This window comes from Molossus molossus, unplaced genomic scaffold (assembly GCF_014108415.1).
Source record: "Molossus molossus isolate mMolMol1 unplaced genomic scaffold, mMolMol1.p scaffold_m16_p_12, whole genome shotgun sequence".
Classification (NCBI taxonomy): Eukaryota; Metazoa; Chordata; class Mammalia; order Chiroptera; family Molossidae; genus Molossus; species Molossus molossus.
This window is the reverse complement of record NW_023425347.1, coordinates 66,668,891-66,682,348: the sequence shown is the minus strand read 5'-3', so window position 1 is coordinate 66,682,348 and position 13,458 is coordinate 66,668,891. Positions and strand designations below refer to the sequence as shown.

Genomic DNA, 13,458 nt, shown 5'->3' with positions numbered 1-13,458 from the left:
ATCATGTGGATTTTCTTTCAAACTTGTTAATGTGGTATATTTCTTTGATTGGTTTTAAAATGCTAAACCGAACCAACATTCTTGGGATAAACCCCACTTGATCATGATGTATTATCCTTTTAATATAATATTGTATTTATATGCTAAACTATTGTTTAGAATTTTTGCATCAATATTCATGATACATGGCCTAGACGCATGTTGCATATATATTCAATTTATAATTTCCTCTCTTTCTCTTGATCTTCTTGTCTGGTTTTGGTGCCAAGGTAATGCTGGCCTCATGGAATGAACTGAAAAGTGTTCTCTTGTATTTAAATTTTTGGAAGGATTTGTGTAGAATTAGTATTATTTTAATACTAATAAGTAGTTTTATTTTAATACTAATTCTTACTTAGTACTAATCCTTAAATGTTTAGTAGAATTTACCAGTGAAGCCACGTGGGCATGGAGTTTTCTTTGTAGGAAGAATTTTTACTAAAATTTCTATTTCTTTAATTGATATATTTCTGTGTATGTTACCTATTTCTTCTTGAATTAGCTTGGAAATTTATGTCTTTTAAGGAATTTTTCCATTTCAGATAAGTTATTAAATGTATTTGTATAAAATTGTTAATAATATTGCCTTACTATTCTTTTATTATCTGCAGAATCTGTAATAATGTAACCTTTCTAATTTCTGATATTGGTAATTTGTGCCCCTTTCTAAAGGAAAATTTTCATTACTCTTATGTACAGAAAACTCGATAGTGTACACTTAGCCCAGGTTGGGGGCCATTTCTTTAGTCTTTGCCTTTTTCAGCTTGGAAACAAGCCACCGACTTTGGACCCAGGACATTGCCTATCCGGTGGCAGCAGATCTCATAATATCTGACATTGTAATTGGTCCAGATAACTTCCACCAGCTTAGCCAGAACTCCTTTGTTTTCTGAGTTAACCTGAGTGGTGGTGCAGGTCTTCCTGTGGACGAGACACCCCAGCCTGGCCTTCCCCTTAATAATGCAGTAGAGAAACCCCAACTTATAGCACAGGGCAGGCAGGAAGACAAGCAGCTCAGTGGGATCCATATCATGTGTAATCACTTCCTGCAGGGTCTTCTTGCTCTTTACCAAGGTGGTAACAGTGTTAACCCTTGCTAGAAGGACAGGTGGCCTCTTGGTGGAGATACTCCCTTTACCAGGAGCTTTTTTCTCAGCCTGAGCCAACAATCTCTGCTTCTTTTGCTTTGTCTCTTGTCTGTACTTGTGGGCCACCTTAAGCTGTTGGGTAGCTGTTTGGCAGACCAAAACCTGAGTGAACTGGTTAATCACAAGAGGCACCTTCAGAGACTTGAAACTAGCCTTTTGCCCCTGCAGCCAAATGTAGCAGGACCATTTGACAAATGGGTGAGGTTCCCTTTGGGCTGGATGTCCTGTCCAGTGCCAGAATTCTTGGGCCTTTTCTCAAATGGGATTTACCACCTTCTTGGCTTCCTGCTTCTCCTTAGCCTTCTTTCCTTTCCGTATCTTGGGCGGTGGTAGGAGAGACCCTTTTTTCTTTTTATTGGTTAATCTAGCTAGAAGATTTTAATTTTGTAGATCTCAAAGAACCAGCTTTTGTTTTAATTGATTTTCTCTATTATTTTTCTGTTTTCTATTTCACTGGTTTTCACTTTAGTTTTTAGTATTTTTTTCTTCTGTTTATTTTGTTCTACTTATTCTATAGTTTTTAAAATTATTCACACATTTTCTTTTCTGATATTGCAGCTTTTTGGTATAGATTTTTCCCCCCTAAGTACTGCTTTGATGGCATCCCACAAATTCTGATGTGTTGTGTTTTCATTTTATTTGAGTTGAGTGTCAGTTAGATTCCTGGTGGCACATGGCTCCCAAAGTTCCTTTTGGATCATCTCCATCCCAGTTAAGCCTAAAGGAAAAAGAACATAGAGAAAGGTGCTTTGGAGCTTTTTATGACATCACGTCCACTCAAATTCCATTGGTTAGAATTCAGTCACATGGCTTCACCTAATGGTATGGGAAGCTGGGACATGTAGTCTAGCTTTTTTTGGGCAGAAGAGGAAAATGTATTTGGACAAACAGCCAGCAATCTCTTTCTATTTTCTGGAAGAGCTTGTATAAGATAAGAAATACTTGAATCATGGGTATACAGTAGAAATTATAAAGTTATTGGGGCCTGCTTCTTTCTTTGGGGTAAATTTTGTAACTGCTGATTCAATTTAATGGATACGTGTTCATTTAGGTTTTCTATTACTTCTTGAGTCACTTTTTCTAAGTCATTTTTTAGGAATATATAATAATTTAGTATAAGTTTTAAAACAGATAAATTTGTTTAAAGTACTTTATTTTAATCTATGCTAAAACTGTATGTTCATTCTTCATTTTTAATGTTATTTTATTTATGCCTTCTTTTTTTATTTGGTCAATCTTAGTACAGATTTGTCATCTTATTAGTCTTTACCAAAAATCTTAATTTATATTTCATTAATTTCTGTTCTTTATTTCCTTCTTCTACATGATTTAGGTTTATTTTGCTGGTCCTTTTCAACTTGTAACTTGAATGCTAAGCTCATTATTTTTCATATTGTATGTATGTATTTAGGGTCATACGTTTCCCTTTAATTTGGATCCAGCTTTGTTACTGCAAGTATTTATACAGAGTACTTTCACTATTGGTTAGTTCTATGTATTTCTATTGACTTCTTCTTTAATGAATGAGTTATTTACACGCGATTATAAATATCCACAAGTATGGAAGGTTTAGAGTACATATTAGGTTATTAATTTCAAAATTAATTGAATTATTTTCAGAGAATGTATTATTTGTAATAATGATTCGCTAAAACTTGTTTACTCTTGCTTTATGGCCTTATATATGCAGGTTAACTTTGAGATGTCTTCCCATTTATTATGTTATTAATTCTATGCAACATTATCTTATTTATTTCTTATTCTAATTCTGTGAGATAGATAGTATGACTCCCGTTTTTCTTATTTTATTTTATTTTTCAATTACAGTTTACATGAGATAATATTTTGTAATAGTTTGTAATTTGTACACCATATTTTGTGTACAAGTATTTTGTACACCATAGTAGTTAGACAATCATATACTTTACAAAATGTTCTCCTCAATATCTCCAGTACCCACTTGGCACCATACATAATTATTACAATGTTATTGACTATATTTCCTATGGCATATTTCACATCCTCACCATTTTTCAGATAAGGACATTAAAATCAAATCAACATAATAATTACCTTTTCCAAGTTTACAGATCTAGTCATAGATTTTTAAACCTAGGACAAGGATTCATTCTTATTTAAATGGATTTTTACCCCTTGCTTGGTGCTTCAAATAGTATCTCATACGTATTTGGTGTTCAGTAGATGTTTGTTGAATTGGAATAAATCTGAAACTGAAATCTGAAAAAAAAAAAACAAAAAAACCCTAAAGTATAATAAATGGGTAGTTTGTGAATAATAAAAAAATAAAACAGGACATGTAGTTCTGATATAATTGCAAAAAATAATCTGAAAACACTCCTGATACAGATACCCAATATTTCTGGTTAAAGATATAGATATAGCCCTGACTGGTGTTGTCCAGTGGTTAGAGTCAGCCTGCACACAGAAAGGTCTCGGGTCTGATTCCTGGTCAAGTGCACATATCTGGGTTGCACGTTTGATCCTGGCCCCAGTCGGAGTGCAAACAGGAGGCAATCAATCGATGTGTCTCTCACCTCCATGTTTCTATTTTCTCTCTCTCTCTCTCCTTCTGCCTCCTCCCTTCCACTCTTATCTCTAAAAAAGATATAGATACAGACATATATGTATATATGTAATGCCTATATTTATATCTATTTATAACTTTTATGTATCTATATATCTATTCACACATCCTTTTACATACCTATATAGATATAAATAAAGGATTTATATTTATACCTAGATATAGATATATATGTTAAAGGATATGTGGGCAAGAGAGACTTACAAAGTCAATAAAGGCACAGAGTAAAGGGAGGAAACCAGGTAAATTTAGGTTACTAATGCCAAGATGAGAGAGAGAGCATGGTCAATAGTGACCTTTTGATTTTGTGTTAATGAAGTTATTTAACAACCTTGGAAACAGAAGTTGTGAAGAAGTAGATACTTTCATTTTAAGAATTTTGGCTGCAAATGGTAAGAAAAAGATATGTTGTAAGCTGGAGAGTGTTGTGGGAAGAGAGTCTTTTTTTTTTTAAGATGGAAGAATTATGACCTGGTTTAAGACAATCTTCTTTAGCTAGCTATCTCTTATTCATTCCATAAGATTCAGTTCAGGTGTGTACTTTGGGAAACCGTTCCTGGTCAAATTGCCCCTGCTGTCTTAGCACTATCATAGATCATTATCATAGAACCTAGTATATTTTAATGAATATATCAGTTTAAATGCCTTGTCCTCTCCAGACTGTAAACTCTATGATCATGTATTTATCTTTGAATCACCAGTTCTTGGCAACAGAATATTCTCAAACAATGTTTAACTCAACTATGGGGCCTTTTTGATTTCAAACTTTCCCCTATCTTTTTAAAGATATTTCTGCATCTGTATTTTGTACTTATTTCTTCCCTTATAACACCTGTAATAATTTTTAATTGCAATTATTCCTTTTCACACAACTAAACAACATATTTATATTATTCATTTTTATAATACTAACATCTTGCACAGAGCTTTTCATTCATTGACTATTCAATTATTTCTTGAGTAACCAGTCATTATTCTAAATTCTGAGAATAACAGTGAAAAAATAAAAAGACATTTTTTTGTAAAGGAAATAAGACAATAAACCAATAAGTAAATAATATTACTTATGATAGCAATTAATAAAAACAAAGAAATGATGATATGATAGAATAGCTTGTACAAGTGGGGAGTCATAACTTCAGATAGGATACTTAAGGGCAGAGTCAAGAAAGTAAAAATACTACTTTTGCATATAATGTTTCTTTATAATATGTATTAACTAAATCTTCAAAGTGAGAGGGGATCTTAATGATCTCAGTGTTAAGCCTTTTCATTTTATAGATTGATTTAGAGAGAAAGGTCACTTGTTGAAGGTATTTAGCAGATACGTAATTTATCTTTCTCTTCATAAAGTGGTTTAGAAACATTTCTTTATACCTCATTGGAATTTTCCTGAGATGTAAATGACTCATTTAAACCAGGGACTGGGATGGTGAATGGTGTACTAATCACACCTATTTTTCTTTTTCTTTTTTTAATTTAATCAATTTATTTATTTTTGTTACAGATGTTTCTCCTTTCCCCCCCACTGATTTCTCCTTTCCCCTCCCTCCCCACCTGTCCCCAGCTTTGTTGTCCATGTCCATTGTTTATACACACATGCATATAAGTTTTGCACGCCTATTTTTCTTCCCTAATGGAGAATATTTTTTTAAAAAGTGTAAAGAGGAGGACAGTGATCTTCAAAAGAAAATTAATTTGGCTATAAACACAGTGATAACAATAGAGAAGGTGCTACAAGGAGACCTGTAGTATCTAAGAACTCAGGAATTCTATATGAAGCTTCAAAAACTGTTTTCCTGATTTTTCTAATATATTTATGGTAGGAATTTTGAATATACAGAAAAGTCTGGAGTGGAAAATTGTAATTATAAGCCCTCACCCCAGAAATAACTAGGGTTGATTATTTCCTGTATACAAATGTTTCTCCCTTTTTCTCTTTTTATAAATTAAGACCATGTGGTTTTCATATATATATATTTTTTAAATTCTCACCTGAGAATATTTTTTCCTTTTATCTTCAGATAGAGTGGGGGGGGGGGAGAGAGAGAGAGAGAGAAACATCAACATGAGAGAGAGAGACACCGACTGGCTGCCTCCCACACAACCCCAACTGCAACCAAGGGCTAGAGACCCAACTGCAACCAAGGTACGTGCCCTTGACTGGAATAGAACCCGCGATTCTTTGGTCTGTGAGCCGACACTCTAACCACTGACCCAAACCGGCCAGAGCATGGTTTTTGTACTTTTGAATTATTTGAGAAAATAAGAAAAGTGAAAATTCAAAAGATAACAAAGAATAAAAAATTAGACAATATATAATTTTCTAAATGGTCATCCTGATAAATCTCATACCCATCTGACATCATATATAGTTATTAGAATATTGACTATATTTCTTATGCTGTACTTTACATCCCCATGACTATTCTATAACAACCAATTTGTACTTCTTAATCTCTTCACTTTTTTGTCTCTCCTCCTAGCCCCCCTCCCATCTGGCAACCAACAAAAAGTTCTCTGTATCTATAGTCTGTTTCTGTTCAGGTGTGTTCATTTTGTTTGTAGATTCAATTGTTGATAGATATGTATTTATTACCTTTTCATTGTTCATATTTTTTTCAAAATATGTTTTTATTTATTTTTTAGAGAGAGAGGAAGGAGAGAGAGATAGACATAGATGTGAGAGAGAAACATCAATCGGCTCCCTCCTACATGCCTCCCACTGGGAATCAAGCCCACAACCCAGGCATGTGCCCTAACCAGAAATCAAACTGGGACCTCCCAGTCCCTGGGACGACGCTCAATCCACTGAGCCACACCAGCCAGGCTGCTTCTTCTTCCTCTTTCTTTTATCCTCACCCAAGGACATTTTTGCATTTATCTTCAGATAGGGAGGGAGGGAGAAAGAGAAACATCAATGTGAGAGAGACACATAGACTGGCTGCCACCCACACGACTCCAACCCAGCAGGGGAAAAACGGCAACCGAAGTACCTGCCCTTAGTGGGAACCGAACCTGTGACTCTCTGGTCCGCGAGCCAACGCTCTAACCACTGAGCCAGACTGGCCAGGGCTTCTTTTCTGTTTTCTTTTTTTTTTTTTGGCCTTCTTTTTTACTTATTGCTGTTCTGATTAGGTGCTTCTTGCTTTCTTATGTTTCAAATTGCTGATTTGATTCTTGGCTTCATCTACTCTACTGTTGATTCCCTGTAAATTATTCTTCATCTGTTAGCGTATCCTTCATTTCTGACTGGTGCTTTTTTTGGTTTCTATGTCTTTTTTCATGCTGTTAAAGTTCTCACTAAGTTCCTTGAGCATAGTTATAACCACTGTTTTGAACTCTGTGTCTGGTAGTTTGCTTGCTTCTATTTCATTTAGTTCTTTTTCTGGAAATTTCTCCTGTTTTTTCATTTGGGACCTGTTTCTTTGTCTCTGCATTTTTGGCTGGCTTCCTATGTTTGTTTCTATATATTAGGTAGAGCTGCTATGTCTCCAGGACTTGGTAAAGTGGCCTTGTGTAGTAAGTGTACTGTAGCACAGTGGCAAAGCCTCCCTAGTCACCCAAACCCCTGTGTGGGCTGTGTGTACTGTCCTGTTGTAGTTGAGCCTTGATTGCTGTTAGTGTCACTGGGAGGGATTGACTTTCAGGCTGGTCAGCTGCGAGGACCAGCTCTGACCACAGAGAAAGAGCTATTGTGCAGGAGCTGATCCTATGGAGCAGGACTTGCTTCAATGGGGCTTTGGCCCTCACTGAGTCCGCCCCTTGAGTGTGTTGGTCATGAGGTGGTAGGATTGTAATCTGGCATGGTCTGAAGATATCTACTGGGTGCACTGGCTCTGGGGTCTCCCAGGAGGCACAAGGTCAAGCCACCACCTGTGCCCTGCCTGGGGCCACCTGGCATGAGCTACAGAGCAATCTGCAGATGACTGTCACTTGTGCAGAACTTGGAAGTGCCAAGGAGAGACCAAGCTGGGGACCAAGGCCTGCTGCCACTAGTGCAAGGCTGGGGCCACTTATCAAGAAGTACAGGGTACACAGAGGCCAGATGCTGCTTGTTTGAGAGATTTTTGGAAGTCCAAAGCATGTGGCAAGAGACTATTTGTATGTAATAGCCACTGGAAAAGACTTCAATAGGCCTGAAAGTTGGGTGGGGCAGGGTCTTAGGCAATTACCAGGGTGGGGCAAAAAGGGTTAGCTAGGTTGATGGAGATGAAGATATAGCACCCACCTTCCAGCACTGTGGAGGAAGGGAGGGTCTCAGAAAAAGAATAATGGCCTCTGCCGGAACTTTTGTCTGGCAGAAAGCTGCCTCCCAGCTCTTGTCCTGATGTTGGACAATTCAGTTCCTCCCTGTATGTCCCCGGTTCCTTTCAAGCTGCTGCCCCAGTGCTGAAGCTCAGAGGGAGTGAGTCCAAGTAAGTTTGTGCACAGACCCTTTAAGAGGAACGCCTGAGACTCCAGCCAGTTCTCCATCTCACTCAGCCACAATCCCTGCTGGTTTTTACAATCAGAAGTTATGAGGACTTCTGCTCCCAGCCCTGGAACCTGGGCTGGGAGGCCTGGTGTGGGGCTAGGACCCCTCGCTCCTCAGCAGGGACCTCTACAGCCAAGATATACCTTCCTATTTTTATCCACCATAAGTGGGTGTGGGTCCAGCCCATTCTGTGTGTCTGCTTCTCCTACCAGTTTCAATGTAGTTGCTTCTTTAAATCCCTAGTTTTAGGACTTCATATAGCTAGATTTCAGGCAGTTCTGAATGATGGTTTTTTGTAGTTTAGTTGTAATTTTGATGTGGTTTGGGTAGGAGGGCACTACCACATTTACCTATGCTGTCATCTTGACTGGAAGATATTCTTTCTTATTGTTATAAAATATTTTGTTTTCTTATATCAGTTAAACTTTTTAAATTTATTCATTCATTAATGAGCGTGTGGGCAGTTTCCAATTTGTGGCTCTCTAATAGTGATGCTATAAACATTTTAGTACATTTTCTTAAACATATGTACATACTTCAGTTTGGTATATATCTAAGAATTGCTGGTCATAGGACATGCATATATATTCAGCTTTACTAATAGTGCCAAACAGTTTTCCAAGTTACTGTACAAAATTACATTCCCATCAGCAGTGCTTGAAAATTCAGGTTACTCTGCCTCCTTGGCAATACTTGATATTTTCTGTCTTTTATATTTTAGACATCATATAAAGTTGTCATAATTTCTCATTGTGGTTTCATTTGCACTTCTCTGATTTTTTTTTTTTTTTATCTTCACCCGGGGACATTTTTCCATTTTTTTGTTCAGATAAGAGTAGGAGGGAGAGAGAGAGAGAAACATCAATGTGAAAGGGACACATTGAGTGGTTGCCACCCACACGACCCAACCAGGGTTGGGGACAAACTGCAACCGAGGTACATGCCCTTAGCGGGAACGGAACCCAGGTCTCCCTGGACCACAGGCCGATGCTCTAACCGCTGAGCAAAACTGGCCAGGGCTGCACTTCCCTGATTATTAATGAGGTTTTAATATGTTTATTGGCGATTTAGATTTTTTAATGATACCCTTATATATTCACCATTCATACATAACTGTTTTTTTTTTCCTAACAAATCTAAAGATATTCAGTGACTATTCTTAACCCAATCTACATAAGGAAGGACCTTAGCAATTTTTATTTTTATTGTTTTTTATAATCCTCACCTGAGGATATTTTTCTATTTATCTTCACGTAGAGTGGGAGGGAGGGAGAGAGAAACATCAATGTGAGAGGGACATATCGACTGGTTGCCTTCCACAGGGCCCCGACTAGGGCTGGGATGAAGCACAACCGAGGTACCTGTCCTTGACCGGAATCGAACCCGCAACTCACTGGTCTGCAGGCCAGTGCTCTAACCGCTGAACTAAACTGGCCAGGGCACCTTAGCGATTTTTAAATTACTACTGTTCTGTCACTTACCAGTTGTATGCCTTTAAGCAAGTTAACCTCATTTTGCCTCATCTATTTCCTCATGTGTAAAGTGGAGAATTAATAGTACTTAACTCACAAAGTTATGAAAAATAAATATTTATAAAACATTTTGAACAGTGCCTGGCATATAGTATTTGCTCTATAAATATTAGGTATTATTATTATTGTTATTGGTGAAAGGATGTACAACATAGATGAAGGGAACAGAATAGAGAATTCAGAAATAGACTGACACAAATATAGTTAATTGATTTTTGACAAGGATGCAAAGGCAAGTCAATGAAGAAAGGATAGCCTTTTCAACAAAAAGTGTTGGACCACTGGATATACATATAAAAAAAAATAAGAACTTGCCCTGGCTGGTTTTCTCAGTGGTTAGAGCATCGGCCTACAGACCAGAGAGTCCTGGGTTTGGTTTCCACCAAGGGCACGTACCTTGGTTGCAGTTTGTCCCCGGCCCCATGGGGTTGTGCTAGTGGCAGCCAGTCGATGTGTCTCTCTCACATTGATGTTTCTTTCTCTTTTTCCCCCTGTCTCCCTCTCGCTCTATCTGAAGATAAATACAAAAATGTCCTCGGTGAGGATTAAAATAAATAAATAAGAATTTGATCCACACCTTGTACCTTATGCAAAAATTAATTCAAAATGAATCATAAATTAAATGTAAACATAAAACTATAAATCTTTTATAAGAAAACATAGTAGAAAATCTTCATGACCTGGGCTAGGTAAAGAGTTCTCAAATGGAATCCTATAGCATACTCTATAGAAGAAAAAAGTTGATAAATTGGACATCAACACATAAAGTTTTGCTCTGTGAAAGGCACTGTTAAGAGAATTGGAAAGCCAAGCCACAGACTGGGAGGAAAAAATATATATATATATATATATTTTTATATATATATATATATATATATTTTTATCCTCACCTGAGGACATTGTCCCATTTTTATTCAGATAGAGTGGGAAGGAGAGAGAGAGAGAGAGAGAGAGAAACATCAACGTGAAAGGGACATATCAAGTGGCTGCCACCTGCATGACCCAACCAGGGCCGGAGACAAACTGCCCTTAGTGGGTACATGCCCTTAGTGGGAACCAAACCCGGATCCCTCTGGACCACAGGCCGACGCTCTAACTGCTGAACTAAACCAGCCAGGGCAGAAAATATTTCTTTTTCTTTTTTTATTTTATTATTTTTTAAAATTATATCTTTATTGTTGAATGTATTACAGATGTTCCTCATTTTTCCCCCATTGGCCCCCTCCTCTCCACTCCCGCCCCCCTCCTGCCTTTTCCCACACTGTTGTCTGTGTCCACTGGTTATGCATATATGCATATAAGTTTTTTGGTTTATTTCTTCCCATCCCCTAACCTCCCTGCCCTTTGAGGTTTGTCAGTCTAGCAACCAATTTGTACTTTTTAATCCCTTCACCTATTTCACTCATTCCCCCACCTCCCCTCCCATCTGGCAACCAACAAAATCTATGAGATTTTGAGAATGTCTCCCTCTATATCTATGAGAATGTTTCTGTTCTGCTTGTTCATTTTGTTTGTAGATTCAATTATTGATAGCTATGTATCCATTGCCATTTTGTTTGTTAATATTTTTATCTTTTTCTTCAAGAAGACCCTTCAACATTTCATATAATAATGGCTTGGTGGTGATGAACTCCTTTAGCTTTTCCTTGTCTAGGAAACTATATGGCCATCGATTCTAAATGACAGCTTTGCAGGATAGAGTAATCTTGGTTGTAGGTTCTTGCTTTTCATCACTCTAAATATTTCTTGCCACTCCCTTCTGGCTTGCAAAGTTTTTTTGTTTTCTTTTTTTGAGAAATCAGCTGACAGTCTAATGGGAACTACCTTGTAGGTAACTAACTGCTTTTCTCTTGCTGCTTTTAAGATTCTCTCTTTGTCTTGAACCTTTTGCATTTTGATGATGATGTGTCCTGGTGTGGGCCTCTTGGGGTTTGTCTTATTTGGGACGCTCTGTGATTCCTGGACATGTATGTCTGTTTCCTTCTCCAAGTTAGGGAATTTTTCTGCCATTATTGTTTCAAACAGGTTTTCAATTTTTTGCTCTCTCTCTTCTCCTTCTGGCACCCCCAAAATGTGAATGTTGGCACGCTTGAAGTTGTCACAGAGGCTCCTTACACTATCCTCATTTGGGGGGATTCTTTTTTCTTTTTGCTGTTCTGATTGGGTGTTTTTTGCTTCCTTATATTCCAAATTGATGGTTTGCTTCTTGGCTTTACCTACTCTACTATTGAATCTGTGTAAATTATTCTTTATTTCAGTTAGTGCTTCTTTCATTTCTGACTGTGCATCCTTCATTTCTGAATGGTCCTTTTTTATGCTCTTGAGGACTTTACTAAGTTCACTGAGGTTTTCACTAAGTTCATTGAGCATCCATATAAGCAGTATTTTGAACTCAGCATCTGTTAGGTTGCTTATCTCCATTTCGCTTAGTTCTTTTCCTGGAGATTTTTTCTGTTCTTTCATTTGGGACCTGTTTCTTTGTCTCCACATTTGGGCTGCCTCCCTGTTCTTGTTTCTATGTATTACTTAACAAGAGGTATGGGGCTATCTGAGACCAGATGCTGCTTGTTTGAAAGAATTTCGGAAAACCTGAAGCAGGATCCAAGACAGGCCAATCCTATGGTTAAGCAACTGGCAACAGCTTGGGTGGGCCTGAAAGTTGGGTGGGGCGGGGCCTCAGGGAGTCACCAGGGCGGGGCAACCAGTGTGAGCCAGGTTGCTGGAGTCCCAGATATGGCGACTGTCTGCCACCCCAGGGAAGGGCTCTCAAAAAGAACAAAGGCCTCTGACAGCACGTCTGTCCCGGAGAAAGCCCCCTCTCCAACCCTTGCTCCAATGCCACACAGCTCAGCTCTTCCCTGTATGTCTCTGGCACCCCTCGAGCTGCCTCCCCTCCAAGCTTAGAGGGAGTGAGTCCAATAAGTCTGTGCGCGGGCCCTTTAAGGAGCTGCCTGGGGCTCCAGCCACCTCATCTTCCGTGAGCCTTAGTTCCCGCTGGTTTTTCCAGCCAGAAGTTATGGGGACTTCTCTTCCTGGCACCGGAACTCTGAGCGGGGTGCCTGGTGTGGGACAGGGACCCCTCAGTTCTCAGAGAGGACCTTCCCTGCCAAGGTGTCCTGCTGATTTTTATCCGCTGCACGTGGGTGTGAGACCAGCCCTTCCAGCCTCTGCCCTCCCACCAGTCTCGATGTGGCTGCTTCTTTAATTCCGTAGTTGTAGGACTTTTATTCAGCTTGATTTCAGGCAGTTTTGAATTATGGTTCTGTAGTTTAGTTGTAACTTTGATGTAGTTGTTGGAGGACGCGACACGGCCTTTACCTACCGGCCATCTTGATTGGAAGTCCTGGGAGAAAATATTTCCAAATCACATGTCTGACCAAAGACTTGTACTCAGAATACATGAAGAATTCTAAAAAATTAGCAAAGATTAAAACACGTTCTTCACTGAAGAAGCTATATGGATGGCAAATCAGCACATGACAAGATGTTCAACATCATTATTCACTAAGGAAATGAAAACTAAAACCACAATGAAATGCCCCAACACGTGTTAGAATGGCTGAAATAAAATGGACACTATGAAGTGGTGACAATGATGCAGAGCAACTGGATCTATTGTGTACAGCCACTTTGGAAAAGTTTGGCAGTTTCTCATAA

The 13,458-nt window shown here is 38.3% G+C and overlaps 1 pseudogene; it reads right to left on the bottom strand.

Moving 5' to 3' along the window:
* Nucleotides 1-757: 757 nt before the first annotated feature.
* On the bottom strand, nt 758-13,130 carry LOC118626776 (annotated as a pseudogene).
* Nucleotides 13,131-13,458: the final 328 nt, after the last annotated feature.